We start from the raw sequence: 23,625 nt of genomic DNA on the forward strand, positions 1-23,625 counted from the left end.
ATCTTCTATGTGTTACTCTTTTTCTCATCCATTCCACCCAGCCAAGCATTTCCCATTCGGCACATAAGTCCAGATACCTGCTAATTCCTTGCCTTAATCATGTCAATAACTGTTACTCCCCAATTCAAAGCTTCACAACTCTTTTTGTTGCTCACCATATAATTCTAGATTTGTATTATTATCTTCTTTCAACACACTTTTTCAAATGCATTTAACTTCCTTACATCTTCTGCTTTTAAACTCCAGGAATCGCATGCCAATACCAATGTGCAAAGCACACATGCATCCATTATTCACATGGTGGTTGTTATGCTAATCTTTTTCCTATTCCATATTATGCATACTTGGAAAGCCATGCAGACACCAGAAGAACATGTAAATTCCATACAGATGATGATTGGGTACAGAATGTAAACTTAGGCCAGTGATTCCATGCAGCGAAAATGCTACCTATGATCCACCTGAAAAGACTGATTATTTAACTTGAGTTTCGTCAGCAGCTGTCTCCACCTCTTTTGTATACATGCTCTTCATCTAATTGCTAATAAAATTAAAGGTTTAAAAATACTAAAACAAAATATTACTGACAGATATTTGCTACTAAAAGCCACTGTCACTCACAAGTAACATTGCTTGTTTGCAAGGCTATACCTGATAGATAGATAGATAGATAGATAGATAGATAGATAGATAGATAGATAGATAGATAGATAGATAGATAGATAGATAGATAGATAGATAGATAGATAGATAGATAGATAGATAGATAGATAGAGTAACAAAATTAATAACAAGAGAAATGGATCAAGTGTTGGGGGAATTCCCTGTATAATGGTGGTCCTGAAATGTCTTGGTAGAATGAAACAATGGTCAAAATTCGTAAATGCAGACATTTGACAGAGAGAAGATCTTCATGGGTCTTTTATGTTTAACATACAGGAAATTATAGGGGTACAAGAAATGGAATTTGGGGAGGAAATGATGTTCATGTTGAGAGACAAAAGTGATGTCATTGCTATGGAGCAGGAAGTCATCAAATTGGGACCAGAGGGTGGCGTCTTCAGGAAAGCAGGAAGTGGTGTTATTCCATGTTTTCAGAGGTAGGAATATATTTGTTAATCTTCGGCTTTTCTGTTGAGAGAAGAAAAAGGCATTAACACTGCGTTCAAATCCTCTACCTTTTGCTCTTTCACGCTCATTTAGGCTCTTCGACTGCCCCCTAAGCGCCTGTGTGTGACAATAAATAGATGCATTTTCTAATTATAAACAGATATTTATTAACAATTACAACATAATTACAATTATATTAATAAACATAGTTATATAACATGTATATAACAAAGTTTTCTACTCATTCTTTAGCACTAGACATTCATTTTCTGTGGCACATAAGACATCATTTACACACCAGATTTATTTGATTAATAAGTTTATAGTATTCAAATTCATGTAGATAGATGGATAGACAAAAAATACCTAGATACGCCATCATCCAGAATGATGTTGAAATGCAGTTCACACTGTAAATCAGACCATCAGCCAAATACCAAATTATATCACTTGTCTCTTTTAAGCATAACATGTGGCATTTCTATTGCTAATTGATAGCATTTATGCACTGTGTCATAAATGGCAATAAAAAAGTCTCATTAAGTCTAGATATCGATTAGATTATAAGTGATCAAAATGTTAACTCAGCTCAGCCTGTCTCTTTATTATGGGTCATTTCCAAAACTGGCATTCTTAGTCCTAACCCTCCAGTTTAGTTTATTAAACAGAATTCCGGTTAAGTGTCATCCATAGTGTCACACTGCACTTGTGACCCACTGGGCTGGCTACTTTAAGCAGTTGTTCAAAGCTGATCCTCCGGCTAGGGCGTTGGATATCTCTGGGTCCACAGTTCTTGAGGCTGATCCTCTGATTAGCTGTGAGCAACTCAATCTCACTGAGATTGCACAGGTGGTGAACCAGCTGAGGGGAGGAAAGGCTGCAGGGATCTGTGGTATCAGGTTGCTGGTAAGGCTGCCCTCCTGGCATTGCAAGCAATCTTTGCTTCCATTTGGGAGACTGGCATCATCCTAACTGACTGGAAAACGGGACTTGCCATCCCTATCTGGAAAGGAAAGGGTGATCGCCTGGAATGCAGAAACTGCAGTGGGATAACAATGCTCTCGGTGCTGGGTAAGATCCTCAATAGGATCTGTGATCACTTGCTCACCTACCAGCGACCAGAACAGTCTGGTTTTACACCTAAGAACTCTACCATCGACCGCATCCTGGCACTGAGGGTTCTCATGGAACATAAACGTCAATATCGACAGAGTTTCTTTGTAGCCTTTGTCAATTTTCGTAAAGTGCTGATCAAGCTGCCCTGTGGGCCATCCTGAGGGTTCGCAGGGTCCCCTCAAGGTTGCTGGATACCATGGTTGGCCTTTACACTGGTACTGTGAGTGCTGTGCAGAGTGGAGGCAGAACCTCTGTGTTTTTCCCAGTTGATTCTGGGATTCATCAGGGATGTGTTCTTGCTCCTACTCTGTTCAATGCTTGTATGGACTGGGTGTTGGGCAAAGTCATGGGGTCCAGCAGCTGTGGGGCATCTGTTGGTGAAGAAAGATTCACGGATTTTGACTTTGCTGATGATGCTGTGATCTTCGCGGAGTCAATGGAGGCTCTGATCGGGGCACTCAAGAGACTGAGTGAGGAGTCCTCTTGGACCTCTTGGGCATGGCCATTGTGTGTCTGTCTGCAGAGAGAGTGTTGACCTTGTTGAGAGGTTTACTTACCGTGGCAGTAACATTCATGTCTGTGGTGACTCTTCCTATGAAGTCAATAGATGGATTGGGAGAGCATGGGGGGTCATGAGGTGACTGGAAAGGGGTTTGTGGTGTTCCCGATATCTACTGTATGCAAAAGGAGGAGGGTCCAAGTCTTTAGAGTCCTGGTGCTTCCTGCCTTGCTATATTTTTGTGAGACATGGACGCTATTCAGTGACCTGAGACGAAGACTGGACTCCTTTGGTACTGTGTCTCTCCGGAAAATCCTCGGGTACCATTGGTTTGACTTTGTGTCGAATGAGCAGTTGCTCATGGAGTCCCGAATGAGGCACATTACCTGCATTGTGAAGGAGAGTCAGTTATGGCACTAGGGCCACGTGGTGCGTTTCCCTAAGGGTGATCCTCATTGTTGGGGACCCGAGTGGCTGAACCAGGCCAAGGGGTGACCCACGTAACACCTGGCTGATAGAGGGTCATTTCCGGAGAGTGGAACTGGACCGCATGTCTGCCTTGGGGGTTGCCAACCAGGATCCTGAATTGTTTTCTCGTGCAGTGGGTGTGGCAACGCACTGTACCAGTGCATTCTCCCCAACTTGACTTGACTTGATTCTGGTTAAGACACAGCCTTTCATTAGAATATGCACGTTTTCTTTTAGTGTTTACTGCACTATAAAGTTTCTTATATACGAAGATGCTTGAGTGTTAACATTCCATTGCAGTCTTACACTGAACTTCATTGCTGATTAATGCCACCTCACCTCGCATAAAGACAGTGTTTTGTGGTAATATAATCATTAATTTCCTTTTTTTTTCTTTAGGCTCAATGAATGTGCAGGCCATCATTTTTAATTATCCATGACATTACTTCAGCTGTAATTGTAAAAATATTTTCCTGTGGTACATACATTAGAGAGCAAATCCTTAATCCTAGATGTGACTCGGATTGAGAACAAAACATTTTAAATGAGGTCTAGAGGGTGGCAAAGTACTGATCTTAATTAATCAAACATGTTTTGACAGGTTTTTTTTCCCTTAACAAGCACTTAATTACATATCACTGCAGAAACAAACATGATTTTGTTCTTTTATGTAATGCTCGTTTCTTAGCTCATGCACACTAATTAAAGATGATTTATTTAATTTTTTATATAGTACCTTTTAGTCCACATTTGTTTTTAAGCACTCCCAGATTTTATCAAATTACAAATTAACTGCTAAGCCTAATGAAAGCTTCTTTCATCAGAAAAAAACACAAGAAATGGCAACATAATGCGGGTGCATTGATGAAATTGATCCTGAAGTTGCTTTCATTTTTTGAAGGTAGGAAGTTAGAAATGTAACCTTCATGTCTATTAACGGAATTAGAGCCAGTAAAAGGCTATTAATATCAAGTCTTCACATTTGCTTACTGAATTTCTTTCTTTAGCCTTTGGTTTCAACATCTGCAATATTTGCTGAGCCCTTTAGATGAACTCTACCTCTACCTACTGTGGCGACTTGCGCCTCCTCCAGACCATGAGGGGGCAACCGCCCTGGTGGCTTTGGGGACCATGGGAACTGAGCTTGGAAGCTCAACCCTATAGGGGCCCGTGGTCACCGTCAGGGGGTACCCCAATGCCTGAGGAGCCCTGGCCCTCAGCACTTCCGCCACACCTGGAAGTGCTGGGGGGAAGAAAACCAGGGACATGGAGTGCTCCCGGGTGTGCACCCGGTACTTCCGCTACACTGGGGAGTGCCAGCAGAAGATTATCCGGAGGCACCTGGAGCATGTCCAGGTGGAGATAAAAGGGGCTGCCTCCCTCTATTTGATGGCTTGAGTTGGGAGCAGAGAAGGATGGAGCTCGGGAGGAGAGGAATGGAGGCGGCCTGAAGAGAGTGAGGCATTTGGTTGAGGCCTGGACTTTGGGGGAGTTTTGGGGTTGTGTGCACTTTTTTGTTGTAAATAATGTATAATAAACATGTGTTGGGTGAACCATCGCTGTCCGCCTGTCTGTGTTTGGGCCGTAATCCACACTACATATCGAAGAAAGCAAAATCTTAAAAATTTTAGAAAAACACTCATGAATGAAGCTTTTGTACCAAAATAGATGATCATAAACCAAACTAATCAAAGCAGATGTGCGAGTAACAATCACAAAATATACTGTACATAAACTGTTGTGTGAAGCACATTACATTATGCGTGCCTTAATTTGATCAGACTATTATTCAAATCTATCTATCTATCTATCTATCTTTCTATCTATCTATCTAATATAACATATATATCTGTCATATAATATGAAGAGTACACTACATGTATTTTGCCCTTAGTCGGCTTGTCAGGTGTACGCACTTTTTTGCATTCCCTCATGGAGAAAGAACCTCGGATGTCAGCACCTGAGCCGAAGCCTCTGACTTTGCGTCACAGTTATTGGTTCATTTATTTGACATTGTGAAGTTCAGAGTTTTACATTTTTAGGTCTGAATCGCAATCTGATTATTTGGGTGGTTACCTATCAGATAACACTTGTGGTTGATTGGCCAATCGGCAGACATCTGCCACGTCCTTTCAGTTGCAAGAAGCAGATCATAGATATGTGATACAGTATCTGCTGAATAATACAAAGAGTAAACAACACGTGTTTTACCCTTATGTAAATACTAGCGAATGGGAGCCCGATCAAATCGGGCTACAAATTCTACGTTTGTGAAATCCATACTTTCTCTGCAAAGAATTATTTGTTTTTTTAAGTCCTTCAAATGATTTTGTTATCATAGCACTGATTTGTCCTTAAAATAGACCTTTTCAGCCGATGTAATGAAGAGTTTCCTGTTTAAACGGGGCTGCGAGATGTGAACTCCGCTCTTCGGCGCACCTCATTTGATTTTTTTCAGCAAACAAATTTTCAAAACAAACCGTATTTTATGACTCTAATCAGAGTCGGAGTAATAATTATGTTGCCGTGGTCGTTTTAGATCTGAGATTGGCTAAAATTTAAACAATGACCGTTGTTAATACCCAGCTGTCATTACTCAGTTTGCCTATAGATGTCAGAAGCACGGACGCCAAAACCGAACTGCCCAAAGATAGATTTCGACATACCAAGCAAATGGCAATACGTTCTAAATTATTTACCCTTCCGGAGCTGTCGAAGGGTTTAAGTCAGTCGACGATGTTAGTCCTGGAAAGTAAACCCCACCTAACCAACGTTCCAAAAACCAACCACACTTACTGTTATCTGCACGAACCAACACTGACTTACTATACTTGGCCGTCCAGCGGCACCACTGAGGATGTTCAGTGAGCATCTTCTCCGGTTTGGCAATTCCAGTTATTACAACATCAACATGTATGTATTGTTGCGATCAGAAGAAGACAACACTGGTAAAGTGAATAAAGTTAACTGACTATTATTTGCACAACAAAGAATGTATACATTTCACTACAAAGTTTACACATTTCAGTATAGTGTATGAGACAAAATCTCACTATACAATGTACTGTATGTGTTTCAGTATATAGTATATGTTCTTTACTGTACTGTAGTGTAAGCATTTCAGTATTTGGTGTATTTGCTGTAAAGAACGAATTAACTCTCAAACAGCAGAAAGAAAAAATAAGAAATATTACTATGGATTTTATGTGCGGTCACTGTAAGCACTAGCATTTTTAGTTCCCTTGTCAAAGATGCAAATATTACATGAGGGTAGTGGCTGGTGCAAAGCCTGGGGGGATTGGGTCAGCACATACAGCTTAGGGTATAGCAAATCGAACTGGCGGCTGGTTCCCCTTCATGTTACACTTGTGTTTAGAACTCGCCTATGTCACCTAATGCATTGACCAGCACTGTGTACAGAGTCCATCTCCCCTCTTTTTTGAGGTGTGCTAGTACTGTCAGTCACAGCCTATTGTTTTGGGCCACAGGAATCCAACTCCTCCTGCATTTGTCTCTGCCTCCATTACTTGAGTTTCAGTGAACCTTTCTTCTTCCACTTCAAAGCTCACGATACATCATCCTGCTTTTTTTCCTTGTCACAACATGCGTCCATTTGCAATATTGGTGTGTGGCTCTCTTCTGCTCGAGGCAATCAACTGGCAGCCACATTTGTCTGCCCTATGTGGAGGAAAAAAGGCAGGGTGCCTTAAAATAACCTACTTGCTATACTACTATGATTGACAAATAACAAATGAAAAAAAATACAGGTTGACTGATTTTTTCTTTGCATAACGTCACCAAATTTCAATCAAAATAGTCAATCAGTCAGTCAAAGTGTTTTTGAGATTTTGGGGTATTTAGTTTTTGTATTTATTTATTTATTTACCCTTAATTATTAATATAATGTCTTTTCTTAGCAGATACCTACTGACTTATTTCTACTAACTACTTCCCTACACTGTTGGGCTCTTGAGCAAGGCCCTTAACCTGCAATTTCTTTGTCCACTGTTCCAGTGTAGTGCTGAGGTGTCACCCACAACACTCTGGTCCATATCCAGGTGTTTTTTTGTGTGGTGGGTGAGGCAACACAATGTCAGCTGATACTTTCAACTGCTCTCTCTTGCTCACCTACTGACATATTTCAACCTTTTAACTAAATGAGAAGTAATGTTTTTGTTGATGGGTGAGTGTGAGTGAATGACTCAGTTAACTTTGCATTTTATTTATATCTCTATCTATAGATATAGATAGATGTATACTGTAGATGTATATAGATAAATATATATAGTAAGGGATGGTCTCCTTAATGCTAGGACAATGGGAGCGGACTTGCATAGGGCACTACTTCCTCCCGGATACTAGATGGCAGTCCCCCTGGGTTGCAGCAGTGCCTCAGATTCCCACAGAGCTTCAGGGAAGTTGGGGTTCAGCACAGCCCTGTTGGGTTCCATGAATGCCACCAGAGGGTGCTCTAGGACCATCAGAGCCCTACTACATTGGGATTCCACCACACTTGGGGGTGCTTCTGGATAATGCTGATGGGCCACCTGAAGTGCTCTCAGGTGCAGCAAAAAATGGACCATCTCACATCATTCAGGAAGCCAGAGTCGGGAGGAGGAGGAAGAGGATGAAGGTTGCTGGAGGAGCAGTGTAGGTGGAAGGACACAGATGAGGAAGAGAGAGAAGGCGTCAAAGTATGGTGTGCTGCTTTGTTTGTGCTGTGCTTTTAGTAGAGTGTCCCTAGTGTGTACTTGGTGTGTGTGCGCCCTGCGGTGGGCTGGCACCCTGACCGGAGTTTGTTTCCTACCTTGCGCCCTGTGTTGGCTGAGATTGGCTCCAGCAGACCCCCATGACCCTGTAGTTAGGATTTAGTTGGTCATTTAATGAATGGATGGATATTATCAGACTAGGAAACATATTTCAAATTTACAGCTTTGTTGACTACATGCCTAATGCAATTTCGCCTTCCTGCCATTAACTTACAAGAGTGGAACACTGAATGGTGTTGTGCTGTTGTCTTCTTCAAGGTCCAAAGCCCTGTTCATTCAGAGATGCCATTCTGCTCGCCTCTTTTGTGAAGAGCTGTTATTTGTTGCCTTTCTGTTAGCTTTAATGAGTCTGGACCTTCTCCTTTCAGTTTTTTCATTGACAAAGTGTTTCTGCCCACACAACTGATTCTGCTGTTTTTTGCTTTTTTTGTTGATTTGTTTTTTTTTTTGTTTTGGTTTGTTTATCACAGTATTATCTGTAAACCAAAGAGACCATCAGGCCTGAACGTCCCAGTAGAGCAGCTGCATGTGAGATTCTGAAGTCACCATGACTGGCACCAGAAATCATCAATGATCAAATTCACATAGATCATTAGCCATTCATATGTTTGGCTGAACAACATCTACACTTCTAAAGCATATCAGAATGCTATATATATTGAGTTGGCTGTTTGGAGGAGTAGGAGAGTGTATTTGGTTTAAGGAACAAATGTCCCCAATATGTTTACATATTACATTTAGATTTTTTTCACAATACCATTTAAATTACACTTTTGAAAAACCTATGTCACTTTTTAATGTTTGGTAAACTGCACATAACTGTGCCATCTATGTAAATAAAATGTGTTTAATTAATAATCCTCTTTTGCTTTGGAAATCATTCTAAGAACTTTGAGTTGAAAGAGTTTTGAAAACAGGGTGTAAATCAATCTAATTTTTTTGACTGCAATCAAAACTGCAGTCAAACGGGAATGATAAGTTGGGCAGCACGGTGGCGCAGTGGTAGCCTGGGTCCTCCCTGGGTGGAGTTTGCATGTTCTCCCCATGTCTGTGTGGGTTTCTTCTGGGTGCTCCGGTTTCCTCCCACAGTCCAAAGACACGCAGGTTAGGTGCATTGGTGATCCTATTCAATGCTGCTTACTGTTTGTGTGGAGTATGCACCTTCTCTCCATATCTTTATGAGGTTCTGCCCTAGTACTTGAGTTTCCATTCCAACAGAAGAGCTCAGTGGCTTTAAATGGAGCATTGTCATAGGATGCTATCTTTACTAAAAGTTAGAATGTAAAATCTCTGCTCTGTTAGATCTGCCTCAGTCAATTGTATGTGATATTATTGTGAAGTGAAAGCATTCAGGAGCAACAACAGCTCAACCACAAAGTGATAGACTATGCAAACTGACAGAGTGTGAACACCGAGCCAATAAATTCACTTGTCCTCTATTTCGTAACTCACAACATCCTCTGGGATCAACATTAGCACAAGAACAGAGTATTGGTGACCTCACAAAATGAATGTTCATGGTCAAGCAGCTGCACACAAGCCTAAGAAGACTATATGCAATGCCAAGTGTCGGCTGGTGTGGTGTAAAGCACACTGCTTTGGACTCTAAAGCAGTGAAAGCATGTTATCTCTAGTGATGAATCACACTTCACTGTCTATCAGTCTGACAGCCAAATCCGGGTTTGATGGATGCAAGGAGAACCTTCTTAACTGCATAGTGCCAGCTGTAAAGTTTGGTAAAGGAGGATGAAGACAGAGTTTGTGCTAGGCTCCTTGGTTCCAGTGAAGGGTATGGGTAATGCTACAGAATACAAACGTATTTTAGACAATTGTGTACTTTCAACTTTGTGCCAACAGTTTAGCGGAACACCCTTTTCTGTTCTAGCACAATGTGCCCTTGTGCATAAAGTCAGGTCCACAGAGATATGGTTTGATGAGTTTGGCGTGGAGGAACTCAATTGGCTTGCATTGACCTCAACCCTACTCATCACCTTTGGGATGAACTTGAATGCTGATTGCGAGCCAGGTCTCCTCGTCCAGCATCAGTACCTGACCTGATAAATGTTCTTTTGAATAAATGGGCACAAATTCCAACAGATGCAATCCAAAATCTTGCGGAAAGCCTTCCTTGAAGAGTGGAGGCTGTTAAAGCCACAAAGAGTGGCCAACACCATATTGATGCCCATGATTTTGGAGTGGGATGTCCAACAAACTCAAATAGGTGTGATGGTCAGGAGTCCACAAAATTTTGGCCATATAAAGTATCTTATATTTACTAAAACTAACGAAACATTTCTTTGTATGGAACTATGTAGAGTTCTTTTAGAATTTGTCAAGAATTCATCAATGTTGTTTAAAAATAAGTCTGCCAGGCTGTTATCACCACTTCTGCTAATCTCCTGTTTTAATCAATATGAGGATGTATAACACCATTTTTATTATTAATAATTAGCTCTCTGTTTCATCTAAGGGTGATGTCTTTAGAGTTGCTTAGAATTCACTAATCTTAACTCTTTCAGTGACAGATGGAATTGGTTTTATTTCTGGTTGGACCCACTTTTTCCTTTCTGTTTTAATAATTTATACACTAGATGTGAAAATTCAAGTAATTAGTTTAGGTTTATTTGCATCAAGAAATTATGATTTTTTAGGTGTTTTTATTTTTATTTGTTTATTCCTTATTTGTATCACATTGAACATATGCTTTTTGATTTAGGTACTGTTTTTGTTTTAATTTTTCATTTTTATGAAAGCAATTCTTCTTCTTCATCCTGGCGTTGTGTCCCGCTTGATCGCAGGGTCCGCTCTCTTGCAACATTGTCTCCATTTGGCTCGGTCTAAAGCGTCTTCTGGGGTGACATTGGCGATTTTCATGTCTTCGCTGATCCGGTCCATCCACCGCTTCTTTGGTCTTCCTCGTGGTCGTCGTCCTGCGGGTCGAGCCGCATTGCCGTTCGCGCCACCAAGTTCTGGTCACTTCGGGTGACATGCCCGTACCACCGCAGCCTTGCCTCTCGCATCTTTTCTACAATTGGCGCTATGCCCATTCGCCTTCGGATGTCGGCGTTCATAATACAGTCCCATCTTGTTAGGCCCAGGCTCCAGCGAAGCATACGCATCTCCATGGTGCTTAGGGCTTGTTCGTGCTTCGCAGAGGCTGGCCAGCACTCTGATCCATATAGGGCAACTGGGCGGACCACTGATTTGTAGATTTTTGACTTCAGGCTGTCCGGCATGCGGCGGTCGCAGAGCACGCCAGTGACTTGGCGCCACTTGGCCCATGCGGCGTTGATTCTTGCGCGGACGTCGGGTGACAGGTCACCGTCGTGGCTGATGACAGCGCCAAGGTACTTGAATTCGGTAGTCTTCTTCAGGTCTTCCTCCCCGATCTTGATGGTACCATCGGTTTGCAGGCCACATTCCATGTATTCGGTCTTTTTAATATTCAACTTCATGCCGTTGGTGTCTAACCGGTCCTTCCACCGTTTGGCCTGTTGCTGTAGGGCTTCGCGTGTCTCGTCCGAGAGGAAGACGTTGTCCGCATACAGCAGCGTCCATGGGTGGGGGGTCTGGAGGTCCGCCGTTGCTGTGTCCATACACAAAATGAACAGGAGCGGCGATAGCGCTGATCCCTGGTGCACGCCCACATTGATGGCGAAGGGCGGTGATGTTCCCACTGGGCACCTGACCATGCTGGTGACGTTGCGGTACAGGAGCTTGACCCAGTTGACGTATGCTTCTGGTACACCGTGCGCTCGTAACGCATGCCAGATGAGGTCATGAGGCACTCTATCAAACGCTTTCTCCAGGTCCAGGAAGGCCATATGGACACCTTTGTTCTTTTCTCGATGTTTCTCCAGTAGAAGGCGGGCGGCATGGATTGCATCGGTTGTTCCACAGCCTTTGACAAAGCCGCATTGATTTGGCGTGATGGTGACGATATGGCGGAGGCGGGCGTCCAAGATCCGCTCGAATATCTTCATTGTGTGGCGTAGGAGGCGGATTGGGCGATAGTTGGAGCACTCGGCCACGTCGCCTTTGCCTTTCCAAATGGGCACTGTTATACTGGTGGTCCAGGCCTTGGGGACTTCGCCTTCTCTGACGATTTGGTTGAAGAGGTCGCATAGCGTCGCGGCTCCACGTTGCCCAAGCAGCTTCCACACTTCACTATGAAAGCAATTCTGTATTACAGAAAAAAGTAAACAAACTAAATGAGATTAAATGAGGTTGAGGTTAATTGCTCCTGTTTTCTGAAGCTTCATGCCACCCATTAGTTGGTCTGCTTCCCCTTCTAACATTTTAAAGCTAACTTTGGTGTTATTAATTATGAAGTTTAAATTTACCAGTTCATCAGTCTATTGGATTGAGCGATTAGTGATTGGTGATTAGTCTTCTTTTGGCACTTTAAGTATAGCGTAGGCTTTTTTTCTGTGGACAGGAGTGTTGCATATCGTCCTCAACAAAATGAACTCTTTCGAGGTTTTCTGTTTTTTAAGAATGAATATGAAAATGCAAGCTAATAGATTGTTTGTGGGCCAAAAACTCCATGTACTGAGCAAAAATCTTCATACAATTCTAGCAGAACACAAACTAGGAGATGATTTACCTTTTTGAGTAAGGTGACCTGCTTTCTGCACATTTATTTCAGTTTGGCTGTGTGCTGCTATTTTACAGCAACATGGTGATGTGGTTGCTGTCTCAATGCACAGTTGTGTTCACTGGTATTATGGGGAGACATTTTAAAAATAATTAATAATTAAAAGTAATATGACTCTTGATATATGTTAGTGTTATTTTTCTTTGTAGAGTGCAGGCTGGATGGGACGCAGCTAAACAGCATTTGCCTACAAGGACCTTGGAGGCAGCCTCTCCACTATTAAAGTCCATAGCTCTGGGTATATGGCTACTAGTGCATTTCTGGAAGGGTTGTCATTTGGATCCATTTATTAAGCTGGAAAAAGATAGCATAGATGGTTATCACTGACCCAAAATGAGCAGTGCGAGACGTAACCCAGAGCAGGCAGACTTCAACAAAGCACACTTAAGAAATGTATATTCAAAATATTACCAGCATATCACCGCAAGGAGTGTAATATTCTGCATCACTGCTACATTACAATAAAAGGTGCTTACCACCTGCTAATGCACTCCCACGGTTCACCTCAGTGATCAGTGCTCCTCCTGCCATCTTTCTTGTAGGTGCTGAAATAAAAGTAGTTCAGTGCTGGATTAAAGAAACAGAGGAAAAACTGCCTGACTGATTCGGTTGTGTAAGCTTGGATATGTTTAGAGACCCCTCATCAAATCTGAATGAGTACTAAGACATAGTAAAGGGATTGATCAAAAAATGTGTGGATAACTGTGCACCTACAAAGACAATCTGCATATTTCCTAATAAGAAACCACTGATATCAGGAATTTACTAGCAATATGTTTCGGAATGGAGACATAAAAACATGCAAGAAATGCAGACACAAACTCAGAAAGGAAATTAAACAATAGCAATTCCAGCTTTAGAGTAAACTAGAGATGGAATCTAGCAATTGCAACAGTTCATGCAAACATTATTAGTAATGCTTGCCCACTATAAATTAAATCTTAATCCAGTATCATCTTTATGTTCCCTTCTAGATCAACATAATACTTTTTAAGCCATTTTAATGTCAAAAACAAACAGTCCACCATTTCAGTTCTGGAAGCACAACATGATTCAACATTTTCTGTATCAGGACATGAATGTAAATAGGATGGGATTCATTCCCTTAACTGGCCTGGAGGCCACTGTAACAGAACAATTTTTGCTTTATGTCAAATCTATATGCCTCCCTGACCCAGTAGATGGCAGCAACCCTGGGCTTTGAGACCCATCCAGATACTCACAGGGAATCTTGGGACTTGTAGTGCAGTGAGGCAGCCCTGCCTGGGTCCGCGAGTGCCGCCAGTGAGAGCTACAAGGAGTTACGATCTCTACTTTACGGAAATTCAAATTGACCTGGAAGTACTTCCATTGGGCTATGCCTTGGCTCCAAAAGTTCTCCCAGGTCCAGGATAACAGGAGCAGCTCGAGCTCATTTCCTGGCTGGGATGCCCATCCAGCCTATGTGGCATCTACAATAAATAGTATATAGTGACACATGGGGAGAAATACATTGCACTTTAATTTCAAGTTTTAGGTTCAAAGAAAAGAATGAACTGCATGCTTTGTGCCTTAAAATGCAATACTCATATTACACAGCACAAAAAGTCCTTAGTGTCTGTCTTGATAATGCAATTAGCTGCCCCAGACTACATGATTTCTGTCTTTCTGCTCAGATTCAGACATGGTGCCCCTGCCCTCCTCTAGCAGGGCAGTTCAGAAGAGGATGCTTTTGAATTTTATTAAGTCTGAAACCACCACCACAATACTACTTTTTTTTTTTTTTTTTAAAAGACATTAATCTCCACCTTTCATCCACAGTGCCCTGAAGTTTTTTAATGGAAACTTTTGAAATGCTCTCCAGAGCCATATACTTCTGAAAATGCAGATTCGGCATTACAAAGTGAATGGGTGAAAATGTAGACTTTTAAAAATGCAGACTCTAATCGTGTTCTTGTTTGTTTGTGGTTATTACATGCACTTCTGTGCCGGATTCCTGCTCATCACAACATCTCATTCCCTGACTGGTTACCCTTCTTGGAAGAAAACCACATTCCAACATAGCGAACACTGAAGAGTTGCTTTCCATGGTGCTTGTTCTCTTGCTTACTTGTATACATCTAAATTGTGTTTTGTGCAGTTTGAAGGCTGCATACGTGTGCAGCAGGCACAAAATTTACTGGTTTCTGTAGTTTTGTGATAAATCCAGTGGCTGGCAGATTTACTGACCCTTCAGGAATTTTTCTACTGATGCGTGGATGGTCAGTGTTGACGATTGCCTCCATCATATGCGCTTTAGGTCATTTTAGTGTGGATGGAGATAATTTCATAAAGAACGTGAAAACACTAGTGTGAACGTAGATCATTTTAGTTTAACAATGCCATTTTTTTAAATAAAAATATAATAATGTGGATGTAGCCTGTGAAGACTAGAATGGAGTTGAGCTTTATTGAAGATTGATTAAGTTTTCTCATCTGTTTTATTGGTTGCCGAAAAACTCTAATTCTCTTCCTAGCACTTGAATAATAAAGTGTGTTTTTTAAAAGAACTGTTTACTAGTTTAATATGTGCAACAAAAGGCAGAGAATGTAAAAGTGCAGGGAACCCTGAGCGATTTCACTATGAATTTGTACATTTTATTTTTTTTTACACGTGTTTACTCAAGTTATTTATGCCAATGCTATTTTTTGCATTGGGTAATAAGCATTTCTGAAGATGTCACAGCTGCTTGCATTTCTAAGTCATCAGTATAGGTTTTTTAGAATTATATACCAAATATGGCATATCTCCACTATGCTTTGGAAGAAAATATACAGAAAGCGGGTAAAGCAAAATTCAGTTCATTTTGTGAAAAAAAAAAATAAAGCAGCTTTATGAGTTAGCCCTTCTTCTCTGGACCTCAATTACAACAGAATAGATCAGTGAACCACAGCTTGCATTTTAATGGAGGGCACTCCTCCCAGCTCTTTACTTGGTCATGCGAGTTGAAGACAAACACTTACTGTGATGAAGTTTACTTTGGAAAGGTTTTACTCTGCTGTTACCATTTTCGATTGTTTTCTTTGTCTCTGAAGTGTGGTGGCTTGTTTTCATTGCCTGTTTCCACAGCTGTAATCAAAAGAAGACGCATTAAGCTTTCTCATAGTTCTGGAGATGATAAGCACTGTGCTTTCTTGTGATTTTTGATTTGAGGTGATTCACTGTAAATGTACATCAAAGGATATGTTGCTGGATCATTTTGGTCCTATTATGTGCTGCAGGCATCTTTATTCCTAAGGGTGATTTGAGTGCTTTGACTTGATGCATCTTTGTGAGAAATATTCTTCAAGATTTTATAAACCTTCATTAGCTTTCTTTCTTAGGATTAACAATTTAAAAGGCTCTCTAGAGGATTGCTTAGTAAAAGCCAATGCACTGTCTAATGCAGAAAAAATGTGGAATAAAGCTATTATGCCTAACATTCTCTGTGCAGTGAATAATAGCATAAAGGGGAAAAAAAATCACAAAGTTGCAATTTTATATTAAGGCATAATCATTAATTATTTGGATTTCCTAACAAAAAGATATTACATAGAGCAGTTGACAACATTCCATCAGGAAAGGTCTTCACTTTGCTTTCTGAAGGAATTGTAGTGAATATAATAAGACATTTGAGTGTTATCTAACAGATCGTCGTGCCTGTCTTTTTCATTCTCTGTTGCTCACATTAACAGTTCTTAACACTTATTCATTGATCTCTTTGGTAGGCAAGATACTTGAGATTAGATGGACATAGATGTTACATTGATTTTTTTTTTGTTCATGCAACTGTTGTGGTTAGAAAGTACAGTTCTATTTGCCAATTGTCTGTGCCTACTTTATAAAACACAAGAGAGTAAATGTAAAGATACTTTAAAATTTGAAAACAAGAACATTGCCATTTAACTATCCAATTTTCTGCTGTCTGGTCTGTGAAAAGATAAGGGAAAACTTGAACTTTGTCTTGAACCTGAAGATAAAAAGAGGAGGTTTGTAAGTAAGATACTGTACTTTATTTCAGCTTGTTTTACATTCATTCAAAACCAGGGCGGTATGGTGTCACACTTGTTAGCACTGCTGTCTTGTGGACCCAATGTCCCGGGTTAAACAAAAAATGTAAAGTATTACACGTAGGAAGTCAAAATGTTCAGTTTGAATACACAATAGGAGGTCTGTAAATTGAAAGTAAACCTTATGAAAAGGATTTAGGAGATGTAATGGACTCGACACTATAAGCTTTCAGACAGTGTTCAGAAGCCATTAAGAAGGCAAACAGAATGTTAGGTTATATAGCACGGTGTGTAGAGTCAGGGCCGTCTAAACACATGGCCATGCTGGGCAGCTGCTCAGGGGCCCCATGCTAATCTATGTATGTTGTGACTTGCTGAGTGGTTGTGTGGGTAGGGGCCCTAGTGCGCTGCTTTGCTGGGGGGCCTATAATGGTGTTAAGATGGCCCTGTGTGGAGTACAAGTCCAAGGAGGTTGTGCTCGAGCTTTATAACACACTGTTGAGGCCTTATCTGGAGTACTGTGTGCAGTCTTAGTCTCACGAAACAAAAAGGACATAGCAGCGCTAGAAAAGAGCAACTACAACAACAATATTTATTTATATTGCACGTTTTCATACAAATGACTAGGCTGATTCCAGGGCTATAGGGGATGAATACCGAATAAAGATTAAAAAAGCTGAGCCATTTATGCAAAAGAAGATTAAAAGGTGACATGATTGAAGTGTTTAAAATTATGACGGAAATTAGTACAGTGGCTTGAGACTGTTATTTTAAAATTGAAACTTGTTAAAGATACATTTTGTATAAATATTAGAAAGTTTTTACTTTAAACAGAGGACCATAGACACTTGAAATAAAATACAAAGTTGAGTGGTGGACAGTAAGGCTTTAGGGTCTTTTAAATCTAAACTTGATATTTTTTAGAAGAATTAAGTGGGTAGGACTGGTGAGCTTTGTTGGGCTAAATGGCCTGTTCTCATCAAATTTTTCCTGATGTTTAAATCTTGTGCCTGGTTCTAGTTGCAATTCTAATACTTTTATTGTGTCTGCATTGCTTATACCCACATACTGTATGCTCATGAAAGACGTGAATTAAGTTATGCCCTTGTGGTGGACTGGCTTCAGGCCCAGGCTCTGCCTTCCATCTAATTTTGCTGGGTTAGGTTCCAGTATCTTACAACAATAAACTGGATTAAATAGGTCTGAGAATGTTATGTTATGTATAGAAGCTTATTGATAAATATGTTATTTTAGGTTGTTGTAGAGTCACCTTTAGGATAGGGGATGTGTTGAATTCCAGATAAATGAGGTCATAATTGAGTCTCATTTCTTAAAGAACAATTTGTTAATGTAATGTATATAGGGATGCTCTGAAATAGAAAAAGAAACTTGAGAAGGATATTCATCTTTCTAGTATTAATTATCCCTGCTAATGTGAGATGGAGGATAGACCATCACATCTTGTTTGATTTTTTTCCATACTGATAGCAAAGTTGTGCTGAAAAAAATCATAATATTTAATTGTGATATTTACTCCTAGATATTTAAATTGTTCTGATTAAATGAAAAGACAAATGTCCAGTCTAGTATTATGTACTAGAGATTTCAAATTAATTGAGTCCAGATATTTTTTGACATTCTGCTAGTGCATTAAGGACTACTGGTAAGGATGTTTGTTGGTCTAAAATATACAGCACCATATCATCTGCATATAGTGAAATGTCTGTTCACGCTCTTCTCTGATAATCCCTTTCATTTGCAATGCATTTCAAAAGTGAATGGCCAATGGTTCAATGGCAATTGCAAAAAGCAAAGGTGACAGAGAACATACTTGTTGAGTATCACACTCTAGTTTGAAGTAGTTTGAGGACATGCTGTTAATACAGATTGAGGCCTCTGGACTTGCATAAACTAATTTTATACTTGAGTATGTATTTGGGCTAGACAAACATTTGTGTAATGTGGTGATTTGGTAGTCTCATTCTACTCTGTCAAAGTCTTTTTCTGCATCCAAGTACTCCCCAGATTCCTAATGCAAGTTTTCTGAGGCCCCAGTGCCTTTAGTTCACATTTGCTGTATTGTTATTTATGCATATCTGGATCTTTGCTGAAGTGCCAGACAAATTGCCATAACTTGTCTAGTTTGGAAGTTACGTCATAACTGACATAACTGACAACTCAATCACTTACTAATTTTCAATATGAAATCCACTGTTTTCACGTAAACCTGGAAGTGCTTCTTTTAAATCTAGAGAACTTAGCACTAAACCACAAGAACATGGCATAACATTTTCAAAGCCACTTAATTAAATTGATGCTTACCTGGGATAGAAATATATCTAAGAGTAACCTGGTACAAGGAAGGAACTAATTCTCAGCTATATACCAGTTTATTGGAGGTTCACTTTGGGTCCTTTACTGAACACCTACTTCTAGTGGTTTCACTATTTTCATATAACTGTCCCAGAAAAGACAAGGCTTTACAGTGAGCTTCAGAACTGTGGATGAAAAGGGGATGAAGTTAATGACACCATTCCATCTTTATTCGGGTCTTATTACCTACTTTACTGGGGCCTGGAAGATGTCTCCAAAGCACATGACAAAATTAGTGACTAAGTGCGTATGATAGTTTTCAGGACATGAATATAAGTTTATTGGTTTATGTATGAAATATGTTTTAAATGATCAATTTAACAACTGATCAATTATTTACCACAATCCAACAAAAGTTCACATTTGTAATCCATATTGCACTGAATTATTCGATATTTCACACCTTGTACTTCTCTCTCTTTTTTAATTTACTTTGTTAATTTCTGAGGGGAAATTGTCTTTTCATGTGAACTTTCAGTGTCAAAGTGCAGGCTCAGCCATTATATAGCCCCCTGAAGCAGTTTTCAGGTTAAGGGTGTTGTTCAATGGCCCAACAGACTAGGATCATTTCTGGCAGTAATGGGATTGAACCAGAAACCTTCCAGATATCAGCCCAGTGTATTGAGCTTCATGGCACACCTCATGTAAAACTAATGAATTAACAGTCATTACTACAGTAATACATATCTAATCTAGCTCTTTTTATTCATAGATTACCAATTTATGGGAGGAAAAGCTAATTATCTTCAGGCACAGCAAGGCAGATGATATTCTTTTCATGAGCAACATGTGTTTAGTGAATATTTGTAATTATTTTTTTATTAATGGAAATAGTGCACGATTATTATGAATTTAAATTGTTTTGGATGTAACCTGTATAGCAATCGGGATAGTATAATTGAACAGTTTGAAAAAGTGAGATTAGCATAACCTGGTCAGCACTTAGAGTAAAAGCAATGTGTAAGAGTAAATATTTTGGATAGACATTTTTAATAAGCCTATTGATACTTGGTGAGAAAAGACCAGTCACCTTTAAGGATCAATGTTTGCATGTAATATGGACTGTCAATCAGAATTTAACACATGATTGCTAGCACTTATAACATTACAGTAGTAATTATCATATTAGCACTTGCAGCATTACCAGTTTAAATTCAGTCCAATGTAAGCTTTCTTGGGTATTAATTTTAATAATAGAGTTTAACATAAAGGGGAATTTGATAACTATTAGGAATGATTGTAAATCTAAGGGATGGTAAATAACAAGTGTTTTGAGGAATAGGGACAATCAGGACAAAATGTCTAAATTTATTAGTATAAGGTGAAGATGTAGTTTAAACTAGAAGGCTATTGACACAATCAATATGTACAATTTGTTTAAATAACTATTGTTTTTCATGATGTTTGTGAATTTTATGCAACAGTAATTGATACAGAAAGATGGAACAAATGTTAATATTAATGTTTTAGGAACTTCGCATTAGGATTAGATACAACATTAGGATACAAATTGAATGATGGGGTTAGGATTAAACGTGCTAAATTACATACAGAGTATAGTACAGTATACACCTTTTGAAGTATGTAGAAAACCGGATAAGGGAAATGGAGTTTGTGAAATAATGTTTAACAGTGTTTTTAGGAACTGGGGTACTTAGGGCCATATAGACAGAAATGGTGGTAATACTTGACAAATAATACTATGTCTTCTTGTGCCTAAGTAATATAGAAGATAGTAAAATAATCATTCAGCACAACAGAGATGGAATGTAAAGGATTGGTGAGTGTGCAGTTTGTGAAATTGGAAAACCCAAATACAAACCAAGAATCCTATATGGTGGCAAGAGATTTTAACATCAATAAGAAGCTTGGGTACAGCTGTTGAAATTTAAATATATAAGCCAGTGGTTGCATTAATGTATTGCTGACATCTTCCGAAGGAAGGATTGACACCTACTTTCAGCATGATAACTGTTTGCTTTATGACAAAAAACATCATACAAAAATAAATTATGCTAAGATGCAACTTAAACTGGATTAACTGAGAGCATTGACATTTTTTAGCATTCAATGCTTTTGGAAAAGTCCTCTCTCACGAGATCTTAAAATTATTAGCTAATATTTAGCAAATGGTTTCACTAAACATGATTTGTAACAATTGCTAATTGTTAATTTTACAATTTATTTACAAATTGCTAACATGTTTGTAAACATTTGGAGCATAGCCAGATTGTCATTTTTGCATGAGATTTTTAGTTTTTTTAGTTTTTTTAAATAAAACTTGTCAAATTTAATTTGAGTGTTTTATTTAGATAAGATGTAGCTTTTAAGTAAATAAAAAGTGTGTAAAAAACTGACAAACAGGCAATGACTTCATGCTTTCAGGGATGGGGGAGAAGCTGAATCAAGACAAGTATTTGAAGGGCTAGTGAGAGAAGTTATAGTTTTAGAAGACATTGAGCTCTACGTTTCAGATCTGCTCTTCTTTTGAACCATTACTACAAGACATTGATAGGGTTAAACCAAGTGTTTTAACATAATATTGAATTCTAGGGATATGCAAATGCAATGATAATCCTAGGTAGAATATGTAAAAGAAAAGTACTTAGGAAACAGTTTTATCTGTTAGAGTGTTATTATTTTTAGGCTCAGTAAGAAGATATGAAATGAGGGCTTTTGGAGACATTGTTGTTAAACTTGTATCACATAATTAGCTTAAAATAACTTCACGCTGACAGGTAGCAAAGATTCTCAAAAAGGTAAATTCTCATTCATCTAATTTTTGGCTAATTTAACTTCCTAAAAATAGTTATCAAGCCATAGTATAAAATACGCTCTACAGCTATTGACAGAGGCAGGCACAATGGTCTTTGAGTGATGCAGACACTATACAGCTATTTTAAAATAGGGATAACACCAACTTCTAATATAAAAAATGAGACTGCATTGTTGGTATGACAGAGAGGAGTAAACGCAGCTCTGAAGGCAGTTGAAGTTGCATGCTGTCCAAGGGTGAAAACAAAATGCCACCTACAAAATGAAAATTCACCCCATCAAAAGAAAAAACAATAAAGGTTTTTCCATAAACGTGGTGGAAACTTTAAAAAAATGCTTCAGTTGATTTAAGAAAAATGGACTCGTTAAACTACAAGGACATCTCTCTCTCACTCTCTCCTGGTTATGCAAAAGTGAAGCTTGTTGCATGAATAGTGATTTGAATTGTTCCGGCTCTATGTTTTCTACTTCTTTTAACTTCTAGTATTTAATTCCTGGTTTCTCTGCAAATAATCATAAGTAATCATTAAATTACTGTTTGAATATTTCCTCACTGAAACTTGTTTTGTTTATTGATATCATTTCATGTCAGCTCTTTCAAAGATAGTGATCTGGAAATGTAGTGGTACATTTGTGAATTAAGGCAGGAACATAGCTCTTGCAGTGGCTTTTGGCCTTTGCTAAAGTCGTTTGAAGTAGAGGTCACTAGCCATAATCATATTGCAGTGTTTGATTTGTGTATTTGAGATATAATTGATGAGTGACTGTAACATAGGTAAGTAATGCGGGGTGTATACTGCATGTAAATGAAGCCTAATAATTTAAGCATTTCCATTCATAACTTGTCCACCAATATAAAAAGAACCTTAGAAGTTAAAATACTTTTCATGAACAGTTTTACATACAAAACTCTTGGCTTAGTCTGAAAAATGATTGTTTGCGTTTCCCTGCTGTTTCAGGTACCACATGGTTGAACAAGATGCCTAAATTGTTAAGGGAAACATCTTTTTAGTGGGGTCATTGGTGCATACCATGTGGGGCAGAGCATCTAGGTATTTAAATGACTGCTGTAGTGATTTCAGCATTTTCATAGTATGTTTTATTGCTGTGGTTTCTAAATGCATGGTTTCCTTGTTGTTGGATCATTTTCCTGGTTGTTACAGAATCTGTTCACCAATGGATCCTCCTTGACCTAGAGACAAGCATCATATATAGTGAGCTGGATCGTATTGTATTTAATTCTCCTGCCACATTGACGGTTGTGCTAGAATTGTGCCACCCTTTCAGGGGTAATGTTGAGGTTGACAGCTTCTGGCCCCTCTGTTAAGTTTTAGAAGCTAAGGTCACCAGCTTCAGCCATACTGATCTGTTTGGTTTGCGTAGCCGTTTCCAAGATAACTTATCAGGTAAGTCACGGCGTAGCTTTTGGAACAGCTCTTTACCCTTGCTAAGGCATTCTGAAGGTACTTGATCTGTACCGTGACAAGGGAAATGACAGCCCTTTGGCCACTTTTGTGTTTGAAACATGAGTGATGAATGTATGTCACATAGGCAAATAATGCAGGGTGTACACGTACTGTATATCATCCATCCATCCATCCATTATCCAACCCGCTATATCCTAACTACAGGGTCACGGGGGGTCTGCTGAAGCCAATCCCAGCCAACACAGGGCACAAGGCAGGAAACAAACCCTGGGCAGGGCACCATCCAACCACAGGGGTACTCTATATCAAGGTTATTCCAGTATTAACTTGTCCGCAAAAATGAAAAGAATCTTTGAGGTAAAAGTACATTTCATGTACACTTTTACATGATAAAACATATTTTATTATACAAGTTTACGGAGA

General features: G+C 39.3%; 1 long non-coding RNA gene across 3 annotated transcripts in view; it reads right to left on the bottom strand.

Moving 5' to 3' along the window:
- Positions 1–751: 751 nt before the first annotated feature.
- The window catches only part of LOC120525597, a 141,660-nt gene continuing 118,786 nt past the window's right edge, over positions 752–23,625 (bottom strand). For all 3 annotated transcript variants that reach the window (XR_005632977.1, XR_005632979.1, XR_005632978.1), the window contains 4 exons: positions 15,602–15,707; positions 13,843–14,070; positions 13,096–13,164; positions 752–1,131 (listed from right to left, as the gene is read on the bottom strand). This is a non-coding gene — a long non-coding RNA (uncharacterized LOC120525597). The remainder of the gene's footprint in view (positions 1,132–13,095; positions 13,165–13,842; positions 14,071–15,601; positions 15,708–23,625) is intronic.

Source organism: Polypterus senegalus, chromosome 3 (genome assembly GCF_016835505.1).
Source record: "Polypterus senegalus isolate Bchr_013 chromosome 3, ASM1683550v1, whole genome shotgun sequence".
NCBI classification, from domain to species: Eukaryota; Metazoa; Chordata; class Cladistia; order Polypteriformes; family Polypteridae; genus Polypterus; species Polypterus senegalus.